Source organism: Frieseomelitta varia, unplaced genomic scaffold (assembly GCF_011392965.1).
Source record: "Frieseomelitta varia isolate USP_RPSP 00005682 unplaced genomic scaffold, Fvar_1.2 scaffold_977, whole genome shotgun sequence".
Taxonomy (NCBI): Eukaryota; Metazoa; Arthropoda; class Insecta; order Hymenoptera; family Apidae; genus Frieseomelitta; species Frieseomelitta varia.
Genome location: NW_025110786.1, coordinates 50580 through 67528, shown reverse-complemented (window position 1 = coordinate 67528; position 16949 = coordinate 50580). Strand labels below are relative to the sequence as shown.

Here is a 16949-nt window from a genome sequence, read left to right as displayed (position 1 = left end):
GTGAAACGAGTTCAATCTCGTTAATTTCGTTCGCAGAAATGTGAAACTCGAGCCTAAACCCAAACCTTCGATAACGGGATTGAATTCATATTTTTCCACGCTACAAACAGTGAATAAATCGTCATGATAAAACTCGAAATCCTGATCTTCTACCAGACTTTTTCCTATACTGGTAGTTTCGTGATTGGAATTCCTGTGTATATTCTGTACTCACGAGTCTGTTAAATTATTTATTATAATTCTTCAGCGAGTGAAACGAGTTCAATCTCGTTAATTTCGTTCGCAGAAATGTGAAACTCGAGCCTAAACCCAAACCTTCGATAACGGGATTGAATTCATATTTTTCCACGCCACAAACAGTGAATAAATCGTCATGATAAAACTCGAAATCCTGATCTTTTACCAGACTTTTTCCTATACTGATAGTTTCGTGATTGGAATTCCTGTGTATATTCTGTACTCACGAGTCTGTTAAATTATTTATTATAATTCTTCAGCGAGTGAAACGAGTTCAATCTCGTTAATTTCGTTCGCAGAAATGTGAAACTCGAGCCTAAACCCAAACCTTCGATAACGGGATTAAATTCATATTTTTCCACGCCACAAACAGTGAATAAATCGCGCTACTCGTTCGAAGGTAACGGAGGGAGTCCGAATTCGCGCAGAAACCACTCTCCCGTCCAGGGATTTTAGCCGTCGTGCGAAATTTAGCACCTAGAAGACAGTTACGAGGTGCGCTTCTACGCGCAGAGGAACCCGTAGGACGCGGCTCGCTAAACCGCTAATTTCACAGTCGTTTAAACGACGATAATTCATCGAGATTTACAACGCGAGCGCCGCTTGACATCATATTCCATTAGGCTTGAAAAACCGGCCGACGCGGCTCGCGATTTTACGAGCTACTCCGTCTCTCGTACTCCATCTTACTCTCTTACATCGCTTCGTTTGCACGAAATTTGTTTGTTCAGATTTCTCGGTCTATGTCGTCAGTCCAGGGATCCTGAAGATGTTTCTTTTACATTTTTTTTGAAACGTTAGTTTTTACTTTAAACAAATAAACAGATGAAACGTGTAGTTTCTCGTGTCGCGTACGTAACGACATGGTTTTCGATTAATCATTCATGGTCCGTCTCTGTGATATTACGCGTATTTGTAGGTATGATTCCTTGTATATATATGCAAAATTTACAAATGTTTATAGAGTAAGAGTAAGAGTAAGAAGGTAGAATAACGAAGTGAAGACACAGTTTCTCAAAATTCAGTAGGCTTTTTTAAAGGATTAAAATTTATGTATATATATTAATTTATATATTTCATATTTTATATTTTATAAATTTATATATATATATATATTAATTAATATATTTTTTAGATTATATCGATCGAGCATAAAAATTACAGTTTTTACAAAATTTATATATATACATGTGTGTATATAAATTTATATATTTCATATTTTATAAAATAAATATATTATAAAATAAAATATGTTTTAAATTTTACAAATTTATATATATATATATATACATATTAATTAATACATATTTTTTTAACGTGTGTGTGTGTGTGTGTGTGTGGGGCACCTGAATTAAGAATTAAAAAAAAAATCCTTAAAGGGTTAAAAATATATCGACCGCGCATAAAAATTACAGTTTTTACAAAATTTATATATATATATATATATATTAATTAATTTTTTTTTTGAACGTGTATGTGTGACACCTGAATTAAGAATTTAAAAAAAAAATCCTTAAAGGGTTAAAAATAGGATTATATCAGACGCGTATAAAAATTAGTTATTGAAAAAAAGAAATTACACCTCCAAAGGATCCCTTTTGCGCTGGCAACCGATTCGCGGACCATAACAAGTGACCGAACCATATACAACAATTCGCTTTCTTTTTCTTTTAAACTCGTCGATATGACATCACTGGATAGAAATAACAAGTAACAAACTTATCATTTGTTTTACCTGGGTATACATTTAGATATATGTACTCAAAACTGAGAGAATGTTACAATGGGACAAAAAAAAATTCTCGACGTTCGTGGCACGTCGTTTCAGCGCAAGAGTTGCGACGGACGAAAGAAAATTTAAAAAAATAAATATGTCGCGTCTTAGAAAAAAAGAATTGTTTGACAGCAGCAAAGAATAAATAAATACAAAATATAATTTATATATATATATTAATTAATATATTTTTTAGATTATATCGATCGTAAAAATTACAGTTTTTACAATATATATATATATATATGTGTATATAAATTTATATATTTCATATTTTATAAAATAAATATATTATAAAATAAAATATGTTTTATATTTTACAAATTTATATATATATATATATTAATTAATATATTTTTTAGATTATATCGATCGTGCATAAAAATTACAGTTATATATATATAATACATACAATAATAAATACAAAATGTAACTATATATATATATATAAATCCACTTAACTAATAAGACAAAGGACATAGTATTTAGAAAATATCGACGCTCACGGTGTCCCTATTACAAACTCTCTCTCTCTCTAAGAGAGAAATATCTCCGATTCATTGCGGGACAATTGTTTCAATCTGGCGTCCGTTAATTCCTGAGCATCCCTGTCGCAAGTTCGCCGGGAGCAGCGGTGTCCACGGGTGGTAGTCCCCCGTAGAAGTGGAAGGGTTGCGAGTGCCATTGCTCCGTGGAAGTTCACTCGAATCGATGGTTGCGCAGCGTGACGTCAAAATAACCAAATGTCAACAGTGTCGCGAGTCAACGGGGTTCTTGATCGAATTACACGGGTGGGGGTAAATTTACAAGGTGCTTCCCGTGGCGTGCCCTTTCTGTCAATTAACCAACGCAGCTGCGCCCCGTGCACGCACACGTTCTGGTGAACGTGGAATCGCGAGTCGTGGCAAACGTTTTCAACTCGGGCGAAATGGCAACGGGGAGAGAATGAACGATGGTCAGCCTTCTCCTCGATCATTCACGGTGGAAACTCGGCCATTCACGAAGGAAACTGACCGCCCATCCGTATCGCACCGGTAATTTTCGCTGTATCTACCTAATTTTTGCGAACTGGACGTCCGTTGCCGGACGTGGCCCCTTTCTTTCACTGGCAGGTCGATTGAAAACACCGAAATTGCCCGTTGCGCGATCGTTCTTTACTGTGGAATGCTTCTAACGGCGCGAATTAGTCTGTTGCATTGTAAATTGTTAGAAAACAGGACTTCGAGATTTTTATTTCGTTCATCTTACACTCGTTCGATCTTTTTCTTCTTCTTGTGTGAAACTTGATACACTATTTTTGTCAAATGTTAGATTATTTTGGAAGAGAAACTTAAGCAATTAACGCACGTGTCCTTTAACTGAACAATTTACTTTCATTTGATCTTCGTGTCAATCCGACACACTTTTCTTTTTTTTTTTTTTTTTAATTTGTAGATGCGAGATCTTTGTAATATCTGTTTTTTTAACATCTAGCGTGTATTTTTTGATAACGAAACATACCGTCAAAATTACAAATAACATTCCTTTTCAGTATAATTATTATACCGCGTTTATCTCTTCATCACAAAGATGAATTTTTTACTACTGTGTTAATTAAACACCAAATTAAGTTGAAAGAGACGAGTTGAATTCACTACTTAATGTTACCATGTTAATGGTTTCGTTTCTAATTTAGCCAATTATCTCAATAAATTATCGAGAATCATCTTACATCTAGTCCGAAACTTTTAAACAAGTTGGCTACTTTAAATATTCATCAAACAAAGCGATCAGCCTCGATTGTTTCATCCTTCTCTAGAAGCAACGTCGCGATTGAACAGCTACAAAAAAAAAAAAAAAAAAAAAAAAAAAAAAGAAGGAAAAGACCACGTAAATACTCATTAAAGCCACACACACGTACAGCGGACGTCGAAGAAAAGTCGCGAGAATGTGAACGCGCCGTCGGCAGCCGTCAAAGCTTTGGCTTTACGAGCCCGTAGCAGCCTCCCTCTCCGACGACGGTCCAAACAGTTTTTCGTCGTAATAAAACCGCGCTTACGCCGATAATAAAAGGCACCGTGCGCTCCGTACTGTTTGTTTCTTCTGCCAGACGCCTCTGATGTCTGCTCTGGCTGCTCGAACCGGGGGGGGAGGGGTCCCGATTAACGACGTTCCTTCCGCTTGTGGGAAACGACGACCGTTTTCCGCGACATCGTCTCCGTCTACCGAGAAATACCGTCTCCTTTTCACGCGGGATTCGATTTTAGACGGGCGAGCAACGGTCTAAAATTACTCGTCCTAAAAACGTGTCACGAGCCGACAGGACCACCGCAGGAAGTCCTAGGCCGAAGTCCACTCACGTGGAACGTGTTAGGGTTGACTAAACTCTGGGCTGGTTAGACAGATTCGTCGGCGAACTCCATGTTTTCTTATCTATAGTCCGAGAATCGGTTGTTTGAATTGGACAACTTTAAGAGTTAGTCGGAAGTGAATATCTCTGACGATAGCTACAGCTGTATCTTACAGCGAAGGGGCATGGCTGTACCCATGTTAATGAAAAATTGCCGAATAATAAAAATTGTCGAAAAATAAAAATTGTTGAATAATAAAAATTGTTGAAAAATAATAGCGAGGATACTTTTTTTTCTACAGTGGCCTTGAAGATTGAAATATATAGCCCACAATGACCCCTTAGAACCGTTGTATGATTTTCCTTTTTAGTTAAAGGTCTAACTTTCCTTTTTTTTACGATGTTATAAAAATAAGGACTAACTGTACCTTCTGGCACCTAAAATTTTGCTGCAACATTTTCATTCACGAAACAATTCTTCTCAAAGTAAGAAACCCACTAGCTCATAAAGTAATTGAACTTTACTGCCTTAAAATATTTCCATTCTTTCCAGTTTCCACCAACATTCCCATCTTTCAGCTTTTCTTAAAAACGCAGGGACGAAGGAAGATCGAGGAAAAAAAAAAAAAAATGCACGTGCCTGAATAAATAACCTACACTTCAAAGTAAACGAAAACCAAACGACCTGGGAAAAAACTTCACTCGGAACATCGTCAGTGAACGTTTGTGAAACTTGATGAATTTGAAAGTAATTGTAAAATCGTAGTGAAAAGATGAGCGACGCACGATGGAATGTGAACGTGGGTGGATAGTGCGGACACCGGCTGCGCTTTACGAGCCCCATCTTCCGCCCCGTGGAACGGTTGCACGGTGAACAATGTACAAAACGTTAATATCCTGCGACGAGGAGTTAATGGACACGCTGTGCGTCGCCTCCCCGTTACGTAGGTAGGCGCACATAATATATAGTCGATGTAACAAGGTTATAACCGGGTGCAGGAAGGCCTGCAACCCCTTTCGGCCGTTTTGCGTGCCTCCGAGAGCGGCCGCGTTAAACGTGACGAGGACAAATTGTGGATATCGTCGTCCCTTCGTCTCTTTTGCCCTCCCTCGCTATATATATATATATATATATATATATGTGTGTATATATATATATATATATACGTTTTTGTCGAGCCCTTCTTCCTTCGCGTGATGGATGGTCCAACCAGGTGATGCACCCTCTCTCGTTAAAAACCCACCCCCGTGGAAATCTTCCCTCTGTCTCCCTTCGTTCTTTCATCTCGACACGAGTTACATCCCTTTCTTCTCTTTCTTTTTACCTTCTCTCGTGTTGGACTCTGCAATTTTTTCTTCATTCCCTTTCCGTTACAACGCTTGAGAAGGATGCTTCAGATGGATTTAACCTTGTTCAGGTTAGAAGTTTTCATGTTCCAATTGAATCTGTTCGGTTTTCAGGGAAGCTGGATGATGACTCGTGCAGTCGAGGATTTAATCGTCTGCCATTCGTTCCGGCACCGGGGGCGGGGTTCATAAAAAGATCGTCGTCATCGGACAACGTGTTACACTTTTTATCCCGTTTACAAAGGTGAGCCGAGACTTCCCACGAAGTGAGAAATGGTGGATAATGTGACAAAATATAATAATTTTCAATAGAACGGAGCTTCTGTTCCCGTACCAGGGGACAATTTTAAAAACGTGGCATTCAATAACCTATATTGTGATTATAATTTCATTTGATAATCGATTGACGCGTTATTGCTTCTTTTTAACAATATTCCACTTTAACGTGTAATAATTTCCATCGTGAAATATATTTCATCTGAAATAAAAGGAGTAGCAAACCTAGCCAATGTCATTTCAACAATGTCGACAGATTGTTTTTTTTTTTCTTTCTTTTCTTTTCTTGTTAACTGTAGAGATCAGTAGAGAGGCAAATCTGTTTCCCAAGCGCTTTTTCGAACGATGTCGGTGGATGTCAGGGCTCATAAAGTTAACTGGCAATCTGGAGGGCCAACTCGTCGGGTCGACATAAGGTCAGGCGATAAGCTGCTAGGCGCAATTAGTACTAGGCAGCTTTATTTCCCTAATTCTCATTTTAATCAAGGCGATGCCCGTGTTTGTGCCGGGAGCAGAGCATTGTCTTCGTCGTACTTTTGTGTCGCACGGATGAATAGGCCCCTTCCGGAACTCGTAATCAGCCGTTACGCGCTTTTCAATTACACCCACGTTAAACCGTTTAAATGGCACTGCGGAGGGTAGCGCCTTCTTCGGATACTTTTTTTTTTTCTTCTTCTTCTTCCTTTGAATTCGTTCCATTGGTTCTTTTGCTTCTATCTAACTCCAGTTCGACTTGCTTGAGTTACGACAGCTCACGATCGATGAATTATCATCGAAGAAATTTAATAGAGAATTTTTCATTTTTCTGAATCCACGGATGGATTAATTTGTATTGTTTTTGATTCCAATAGCGGTATTGTTAAACTCACTTGAGTTTAGTGAGGTATCATTAAACAGATTTTGATTTAACTTACATTAATCGATGATTAATGAAAAAATTCGGAAGAAATTCGAAGGATATTGGATAAAGAATTTCAATTCATTTTAAATCCGTGGATAGACGATGTCAATTTTTATTTTATTATAGAAATAAAAACCAAAAAAAAAAAAAAAACTATATACCGCAATTTTGTTAATAACGTACTAAGAAAGAAAAAAATATTTCGTTTCGTAGATGCAAAGGGATCACAAACCGTGTCTGGATGTTACAAAAACAGTTTGAACAAGGTGCAAAAGCAAAGAGGGATCAAGGGAAAACCGTGTTTGAGAAATAGTTCGAAACGTATTGGATAAATATTGAACTGCTTTCCAGGATTACGGAGTGAAAGTTGAAAGAGGAGCGGTCAATCCATCGATCACTTGTTTGACTTACCACGCGTGCTCCGGCCGGAAATAGAAAATAGTTCTCGTGTCTGTTTGTCGATCCTATTTGCGCAAGCTGACCCTTCAGGACCTCTTCACGGAGGTTTCCAAAGAGTTCTGAAGAGATCCTCAAAGGACCGAGCACGCAGATGTTTATTTTGACGCGACGAACTGCCTCGGGAGTCACGATTCCTCGAGTGGTACAATTTTCCCTTGCGCTTACACCGGATCCCTCTTGTCACTTCAGCAACTGAAACCATTAGTTCATCATTTTCATTTACAACTTTTATTACAAGGAGTTTCTTAACACTAAAACTAACGAAGCTAATTCGCAGACGATTCAACGATTCTTCTCTGCCGGATGATTTTTGTGATAAATTTACCAAATTCTACCGTACGTGTACTTAACCTCTTGCGTTGGAACGACACACATCGAGAACTTTTTGTCCCAAAATTGCAACGTTCTCTCAGTTTTAAGTAAATTTAAGCAAAATAATTAAATTTATTTACTTCTCAATGATTTCTATCCAGCGACATCGTACCGACGAGTTCAAAAGGAAAGCGACGAATTATCGTGTACGATTTTGGTCGCTCGTTATGGTTCGCAATCGGTTGCCGACGCAATTGGTTAAATTTTATTGCCAGCAAAACAAGCGAAATCAAACTAAAAATCCTAGATTTCAATGATTCAACGTGAACTACTGAAATTATTGTTCAATATTTGAAAATTGAAATTGAGAGTAAAAATATTTCTGAAAATAAAAGTTAAATACTTCGAATAGACGTCGCCAACTATACTGTTAATGTTGTTCTATTTTCTTCCTATAGTTTTTAAAATAATGTCATTATTACTTCTCAATGATTTCTATCCAGCGATATCGTACCGACGAGTTCAAAAGGAAAGCGACGAATTATCGTGTACGATTTTGGTCGCTCGTTATGGTCCGCAATCGGTTGCCAACGCAAGTGGTTAAAAAAATAATCCTAAAATTCGCGAACAATCGTCTAAGAAATTACAACGATACATCTCATCTTTAAGAAATTTTCAAAATTATAGAATCCCCCTAAAAAAAATCATGGCAGGTGGTGATATTTCATACGTATAGCGTAAAATTTTAGTCCCACGTCCCAGTTAATTGGATTTAATCCAGTTTATCCGTTTTTCAACTGATCGTCGGAAGTGGAACGAAACGGAGTGTACGGAGTGAAAAGGAACGGAACCAGCGAGCAAGGGACAAAAGGGAAAAAAAAAAAAGAGATAGCGGATCGGAAGAAGCTTCCTCGGAGAGGCTCGATTACACGGTTACTTTGTCTTCGTGAATAGAGGAGGACGTTGGTCATGGCGATCGTGCATCGATGAGCAACAACGAGAACAACGACGAGAAAATGGCAACGGGGCATCAGCGCGAAACCGCATAAAAGAAACTTGCCAGTTCGCGTTTTGCAACCGTTCGCGTTCATTTCTACCTCCTTTCTCTCCAACTTTCATTGAAGCGTCTTGTTCAACACGCTCGCAAGAAGATATTTGCAAACTTGTAACACCTCTGTATGTAGGTGTTAAATTTAGAATAACCGGATTAACGGATTGTTACAATTTTGTCTAAACGCGCAGTAGCAAAAACTATGTTTCAAACTATGTCTCTTACTTGTACTAATTACCACATCTGGAGTGACGAATAGAGAGTGTTTTATCTCTTCTTTCTCGCAAGATGTATAAAAATTTGCACATGTAATTAATACATACGCTCGTGAAACACTGAGAATCATCTAGTTAAAATTTTAATCGATATAAAATTCGCTTTCACCACTTCAAATGTCCTGTACTTGGAAATCTAAGATTTTTTTTTTTTTAAGCAAACGTTTAGATTATTCTTTAATCTAAAAATCTAAAATCCGCATCGCGCGGATTTTAGATTTCGACTCAGACGTGAAAAATCCGAGGAGCGCAACAGGGTTTTAAAGTCGAACGAAGGAGGATCCTCCAGCCCCGCCGTCTCTCAAAGAAGCGGAGAGAAGAAGTTGGGCGAGTTTTTTTTTCCACCGGTATCGATTCAAGACGGCGTATAATTCGATATCGATACCGTAATCCTATATCTAAGAGGCACACGCAAGGTCTCGTCACGTTGATCGCCGACCACGCGCATCGGTTGACAATGCTGTCGAGGATACGCGGTGGCCAGACGATAACGGTTCGCCTTGTACGGATGCTGGACGGCTCGCTGAATTCGCTGGAGCGAATTCACCGTGTCACGGGACATTATTTCAACGTAATCGGTCGGCTCGCGAATGCGGCCGGCAACAATTTGCAGTTCCACCACTGGAACAACCGGTGAAAACGCTGTTTCTTTGCCTTTTTAAATAGCGGAACATACAATTTAAGCGTAGAATACATTTTATTACACAATATCGATGTAATTTGATTGTCAAGAAAATTAACTAATTAATTAAGCATCTGTATATATATAGTATATTATGGCACTGACCATAAAGGAAAACTGAACCTAATTTTTTACCGCTCTAAGCTTGATAATAAATGATGCAAGGAACTTAACGATGCCTTTGTTATATTCTACAATTATCGAATCTTTAATAAAGTTTTCAGAAAAGAGTAGAAAAATTTTCCGGAAAATTCACAACACCATGAACAACTTGGATCGTTACAAGAATTTAACACGCTTAAGTTAATGTTAACAACTGTCAATTAATTCGTCAACAACTCTCGTCAGAGATATAGAATTAAAACGAGAGGATTATTTCCATTTTTTCATCCTGGTAAAAGAACTTTTAAACTCTTTTAACGTTCAAATTAAATTCGTAGATTCTAGAAGAGTCTTTACCGGCGTGTGTACACGCTGACGGAAAGCAGCACGTGCTAGCTCGTTCCTTACGTGTACGCCTGCCAGCTGCAAATATCGTGCCGAGGTCCAACGAAATCCACGCGTTGTGCACGCATGCAGAGTAACGGAGAACACGGGATCCATCTGGCGTGTGCGTGACCTCCTTGAATTATCGTGACTCCCGGCCGACACTTTAGGACTCCACTTTTGGCCATTTCCTACTTCGTCCTTTTCATACATTCCTTCGAGAACCTGGCCGACGTCTGTCCAGAATTACAACCATTTCTCGTATCCAGCGAAATATGTAATAACGCCATTGTTATTTAAATCGTACGACGTAGAAACCCAGAGAAAAGAGTTCTTTTTCTTCTCTTCTTTACGTTCATCTCGCACATACGAGTAATAATTATTAGAGGATGTGCGAGAAGCCGAAATATCATTTTAATATTGAATTTGACACACAGATTTTGAAATACACGTCCGGACTTGTAGAGTCTCTCAGCGATACTGCTCAACAGCGTACATAATATTCAAGTAATAAGCACGCAGTCGCACGTTCGTTTACATCAGGTCACAACGATTCTTAGAATCCGTGTTTCCAATAACTTCACTGGCAGAAGAACCTGAACTGTGTATTTACATATTTTGTAGGCTGCTGTACAGTATTGTAGAGTAGTTCTCGAAATTTTCGCTAATAATTATATTCTATAACAAAATGAACATGAAATAAAATGGAAGAATTAAGTTAAGACACTTAGGTAGACAAAAGAGAAGCATAGTTAAGATAAATATAAGTATAGGATAAAGCAAAATTTCTCGAAATTTTCGGGAATCCCGCACAGCCCTAATAATTATATTCTATAACAAAATGAACATGAAATAAAATGAAAGAATTAAGTTAAGACACTTAGGTAGACAAAAGAGTAGCATAGTTAAGATAAATATAAGTATAGGATAAAGCAAAATTTCTCGAAATTTTCGGGAATCCCGCACAGCCGTAATAATTATATTCTATAACGAAATGAACATGAAATAAAATGAAAGAATTAAGTTAAGACACTTAAGTAGACAAAAGAGTAGCATAGTTAAGATAAATATAAGTACAGGATAAAGCAAAATTTCTCAAAATTTTCGGGAATCCCTAATAATTATATTCTACAACAAAACATGAAATAAAATGAAAGAATTAAGTTAAGACACTTAGGTAGACAAAAGAGTAGCATAGTTATGATAAATGTAAGTATAGGATAAAGCAAAATTTCTCGAAAATTTTCGGGAATCCCTAATAATTATATTCTACAACAAACTAAACATGAAATAAAATGAAAGAATTAGGTTAAGACACTTAAGTAGACAAAAGAACAGCATAGTTAAGATAAATATAAATATAGGATATAAAAAATATTATGTAAATATTATAACATGTAAAAGCTAGGATGAATGCAATGCGAGAATTGTGCAATGTAAAAACCAAAGTCAATTTCAAGGCCAATGAGGCTGAAATAAAAATATATACCTATACATAATTATATTCTATAACTTGCTATATGAGTACACTGAGATGATATATAATACTTCTATTAACAAATATTAAACAAATTATTGGAACTTTCATTTAATATAATAATGTAATATAATACAATACTCTCACACGCACAGCAATCTCTATTCCAGTTTCTCTGGACTTCTGTAAAATCATAAAATTTCGGTGAATGAAATGAACAATGACGAAGAAGCTAAAGCTAAAATTAACCAAAGTCCTGTTATCAAAAACACGATAATGTAAATCAACTAAAAAGAAATGAAATTCGTTTTACTAATGGAACATTGATCCTTAACCCCTTGCAAACTGATCCGCGGACCATAACGAGTGACCGAACCGTATACGACAACCCGTCACTTTCTTTTTCTCTTGAACTCACCGGATAAAAATTACCAAGAGGTAAATAAACTTATCGTTTGTTTTGCCTTTGGTTTTACATTTAAATATACTTAAACGTGAGTTAGTCCGCGCAGCGTGCAGAAGATACGAACACGGTTTCAATTTTCTGTCGACGACAGACGCAAGAGCCTAGACAATAGTTGAAAAACGTGATACTATCGATTAACTATGCGAAAGTACCGCCTTCCCTCTCGTCCTTTGTCCCCTTTTCATCCCGCGGGTACGTATCCTCTCCCTTCCTCGGCGCGTCGTCCCCTCTTGCTAAAAATTTCACGTGCACCCCGTTACGTGTTTCACGTATGCGCGACGAGGAACGAAAGAGGGGACCGATTCACCCCTCGCGGCAGCTTCCATCCCTTACCTATGGCCAATCGTAGCTCGTGCACGCCCAGTGACGTCAGTTTCACCCCTGTGCACCGTAATTAGCCAATCCCATCGCCGGGTGGCCACCATCCAACCCCTGGCACCGTTATATTTACGAGCCAATGATTTCTACAGTATTCGACTGGTCCTCTATAACGTCGCGTGTGTCCGTGCGTGTACGTGAACACGCGTGTCGTGTGTCGAAATTGCAAAAGACAGCAACGGCACAATGGTCCCTCTCTCGTTTTTGCTTCCTTTCCCCCTTGGGTCGCCCAGTTCGTTCGAGTTTCTCGCGTTTCTCCCGGACCTTTCCATCTCTTTTCCTATTCTCTTTCGTTTCCTTTTTTCGTATTCCACGTTTCTGTACAGCACCGCGGAGAAAGTTTTCGGGCGATGTTTATTTTAAGATGGGAAAAGAACTGTCGAGCAATTTTATCATTCGCCAAGAGTTTCGAGGGCGGACAAAATTTCCGAGTGGAGAGACTGTTTTTATCTTCGAAATGAAATGTAAAAAAAACATCTTCGAGAGAAACGAACTCGGCATTGCGAGAGTGGAGATTTCACACCGTTGAATTATTCTGTGATGTTTTTTTTTTTCTTTTTCTTCAATTGTAAAAAGTTTACTGTATGTTTTTTTATTCGCTTCTTTGTCATTACTTCATCTCGCAGCTTATATTTTGATCAGTCTTAACGATCTATTTGTTGAAGTATTTCGCAACAAATTCAAAGAGAATAATTATAATTATCTAGCTTGATCGCTAAGGGTATTAGACTTTCGTGCAGTACTGTACTTCTTTTCGCTTGCGTATAAACCTCGTTCCTTTTTCGCCTACTCGCTTCTCTCCCTTCTTTGTTTCAGGAGGTGGAATTATTCACACATGATGTACAGTTTGAGAGAACTTTCTCCAAGAAAGTTAAAAAAAAACGGCGTTAAAATAGAAGAACGCAAGAGGAGATGTTAGGGGATGTTTCGCGACACGAAGATATATATATATATATATGTATGTGAGTTATGTTCTACAGAAGTTCGGTGTTTTTACTACGATGAAATATTCATGGACATTTTCGTTCGTTGTTCTCTGATTTCTGATGTAACGTAAAAATAAGTGAAATAAATCTCACACACATAACATCTTAACACATTATATGTAAATTTTTGTAAAATTTCAAATCTCACATACATAATATCTTAACACATTATATGTAAATTTTTGTAAAATATCTACTATTTTAATCTATTCTTTCTTCAATACGTTTACTGTTAAAGCAACACACGGTAAATTCTTCTGTTTATACTTTTCAATCATTTTTACATCAAACTTTACACGTCGTTCCACCGTTCGATCTTCGACCGAACGGCGTTTTCATTTAAATAAACTAGATCAACCAACTACCATAAAAATTAAATATTCCAGTCCACAGAGAAAACATATAAATCGCGTGATAATTTAACACACCAATGAATCAATATTACAATCATTTCTACATCAGACATACACTGTCATATTTCATTCTTCTAAAGCTCCAACCTATAAATCTTTACTATCGACACATGCTGCATCGTGCACGCACAGCATCATTCACAAAGGAAACGAAGAGAGAAAAGAAAAGAAAAGGAAAAAAAAAAATATGGAGAGTTGAATGAGCTTTCTTCCTCTCCACGAAGAAGATCTCCAACAGATAGTGATTACATACTGCAGAGTATACGATGACGAGTAGAGAGACGCGAAGAAGAAAAAAAAAAAAACGAAGGAAAAGAAAAGAGAGGAGGAACGGCTTTGAAGATCGATGACAATAAAAGACGCGGATGCCGATGTATACACGAATCATCGATCGCCGAGCGTAGGTGTGTTTGAGTATCGCTTTCTACAGTTAGGGATAATCCGCTTACTCGGGGCCAGCCCTGTCGTCCACGTCGTTCACGTCGTCTTTGATGGTATTGTTGCCGGCGTTTTGTGAGAAAACAGCATTTTCGACGCTCGAGGTGGCGACAAGAAGAGGGCTTAACTTATCTCCGTCACAACAAGAACAGGCCGGTCTTCCTTTCACGTGGGAGGATTCCTCGTCCTCGTCGTCTTCTGTCTGTCGGACAGTGCACCTGACTCACCGTCGCAACATTAGTGCACATTACCTAAGAACAAAGGCAATTTAGTAAAGAACGAAGCGTGGAAATTCCTACTGAATTCATATTCGCACAACATCTCAGTGACATCACTTCACTAAGGGAGAGGACATCGAAGGATGTCATTTATATCATGTTAAAATTGATTTTCAAGCATACATGCTCGTTTGGATTGAAGCTTGAAATCAAGGAATTCTATTAAATTTGATCTTTCGAAGCACTCTGAAGCATTGAAATACTTGGATTTGCGAATATTCATGCAGTTTTATCTTTTTTCATAAGGAATTAAAGAAGTGAAATCTGGATAGAAACTTGTTCGGCCTGTTAAATATTATAAAAGATACTATTTTAAATGTATTGAGTCAATTGATCATTGGTGCAAACAGTTGGTACGAATTGAATTCGACCTGTTAAATATTATAAAAGATACTATTTTAAATGTATTGAGTGAATTGATCATTGGTGCAAACAGTTGGTACGAATTGAATTCGACCTGTTAAATATTATAAAAGATACTATTTTAAATTGAGTCAATTGATCATTGTGCAAACAGTTGGTACGAATTGAATTCGTTGTCGCAATGCAAACGATTGGTATGCTCAACACTTAATTGAAGTCAGACAATTATTGGAGTTTGAAACAGATGCTATGTGTAACAGTGTCTGTCAAAAAATATTATATTATACATCTGTAAATTTCTCACAAACGCGTGAACGTGTACAACGTTCAATAGAAAATGTACAAATATAGAATTTGGAAGTTCTTCCTGTCTCATTTCAATTTATATTCACTCGAGACAAAAAAAAAAAAAAAGACTGTTTTCGATGCAACGATAGTTCGTTTCAGCCGATAGCTTTCGCTGGTATGATTTCTCTGATCGATGAAGGGGTTGTTGCAGGACACGGTTACCCCTCTCTATGCTCCTATAATCCCATGAATACATAATCTAGATGCAAACAGCCGCCACGCGTGGCTCGTTTTAGAACGGCCGTGATATTTCACGGATTACGAATGTTTGCACGAACATTTCACGGTATCTCGATCGTACTGCCGAGATTTTCCATGCAAGGATCGCGATCAGCGACGATGCATCTCTTGCCTTTTTTTTTTAATCGCCTGAAGTCTCGTGTCTCCTTTGTCGTCTACAAAAAAAAAAAGAAAAAAAATGAGACGGAAGTTGATGGATGAGTTTCACGAACGATAGTCATCGACGATACAACAGAGATTCGACTTTTCCTTCGTTTCACACTTTGTGTGCATAAAGTGACTCGTGAACCTTATAGATTCCACTTTATTCACATGTTAATCAGCGTATTTTTATGTAGAAAAAAAATATGTATATATATATATATAAATGTAAGTTCTCGAAAATTTTTTACTTTCACCGATATCATTTCTGCTAAATGAAGAGAAAGGAATTAGCACTATTATATTTTCTATTGAATGGAAAGGAGGGAATGAACGTAAATGTTCTAAATTTTCTGTAGAATTATTATTTGCTTTTAGCGAACTGTCCGTACGCGGACGTTCAGTTTGTTTTTCGCGGCCGATCCTTAAACGCTATAACGTCGATTAGTTTTTTTTACGCATTTGAACGAGAAACGCCGTACGGGAACGAAGAGAATTGATAAATCTTACGACAGTCAGAAAGGCAAACTCGTTGAGACACACAACTAAATTCACTATGAAAAATCTTACAAAATTGTTTTCCTTCTCTTCTGTATACTTTGATTTTAACGCCTTGTAAACAATTTAGTTGACAAATCAATACGCCAAGAATATTCCAACGCGAGACCATAAATTTCCGTCGGCATATTTAAAATATTATTTCAAATGGAAAAAACGTTATCACGTTTTCGAGATATAGAAATGATAAATCGACACGTGTTCTTAGTTAATTTATTCATTAATTTCTTATTTGAAACATGTCTTCGTTTTTGATATCATTTCGTCTCTAGGTTTATTTCAGGACATTTGATTGTTTTGTACAGATACTAATTCAATTCATGGTTTATATAATGTCTTTCGTTTAGAGTGACATTTTGAATATGCTCTGAAAGAAATTTGTCAATTTCGCCATGGAATATTTTGTATGTCTTTTGTTCCTTTTTTTTTTTTTTTTTCTTTGTAATAAAATTGGAGTCACGTGTTAAAAAATAGGAATACATTGAACAGAGGACGGTACTAGTCTAAAATTATTTCAATTCATTGCTCTCGCTGCATTAACACTAATTAGGCATATTAGGAAAGTAAATTTAACGAACAATTCAAAGTTATTTGAAAACTGCACGATCTACTTATCTACGTTTCTGTGTATCTATATTATTATTATTATTATTGTATCGTTACTGATCGTTAGAAAATGTATCGGTTCAAGTTGAGTACTCGAATACAATAAAATTTTGAAATTTCTTTTACAC

At 37.2% G+C, this 16949-nt stretch overlaps 2 long non-coding RNA genes across 2 annotated transcripts in view; one reads left to right on the top strand and one right to left on the bottom strand.

The window, feature by feature from the left end:
* The window catches only part of LOC122538279, an 18171-nt gene extending 2358 nt beyond the window's left edge, over window positions 1-15813 (bottom strand). Inside the window, exons 1-2 of the long non-coding RNA XR_006308825.1 lie at window positions 14156-15813; window positions 12715-12724 (exon numbers count right to left, since the gene is read on the bottom strand). This is a non-coding gene — a long non-coding RNA (uncharacterized LOC122538279). The remainder of the gene's footprint in view (window positions 1-12714; window positions 12725-14155) is intronic.
* The window catches only part of LOC122538278, an 18637-nt gene extending 2046 nt beyond the window's left edge, over window positions 1-16591 (top strand). The window contains exons 2-3 of the long non-coding RNA XR_006308824.1: window positions 10776-10777; window positions 16488-16591. This is a non-coding gene — a long non-coding RNA (uncharacterized LOC122538278). The remainder of the gene's footprint in view (window positions 1-10775; window positions 10778-16487) is intronic.
* The last annotated feature ends 358 nt before the right edge of the window (window positions 16592-16949 follow it).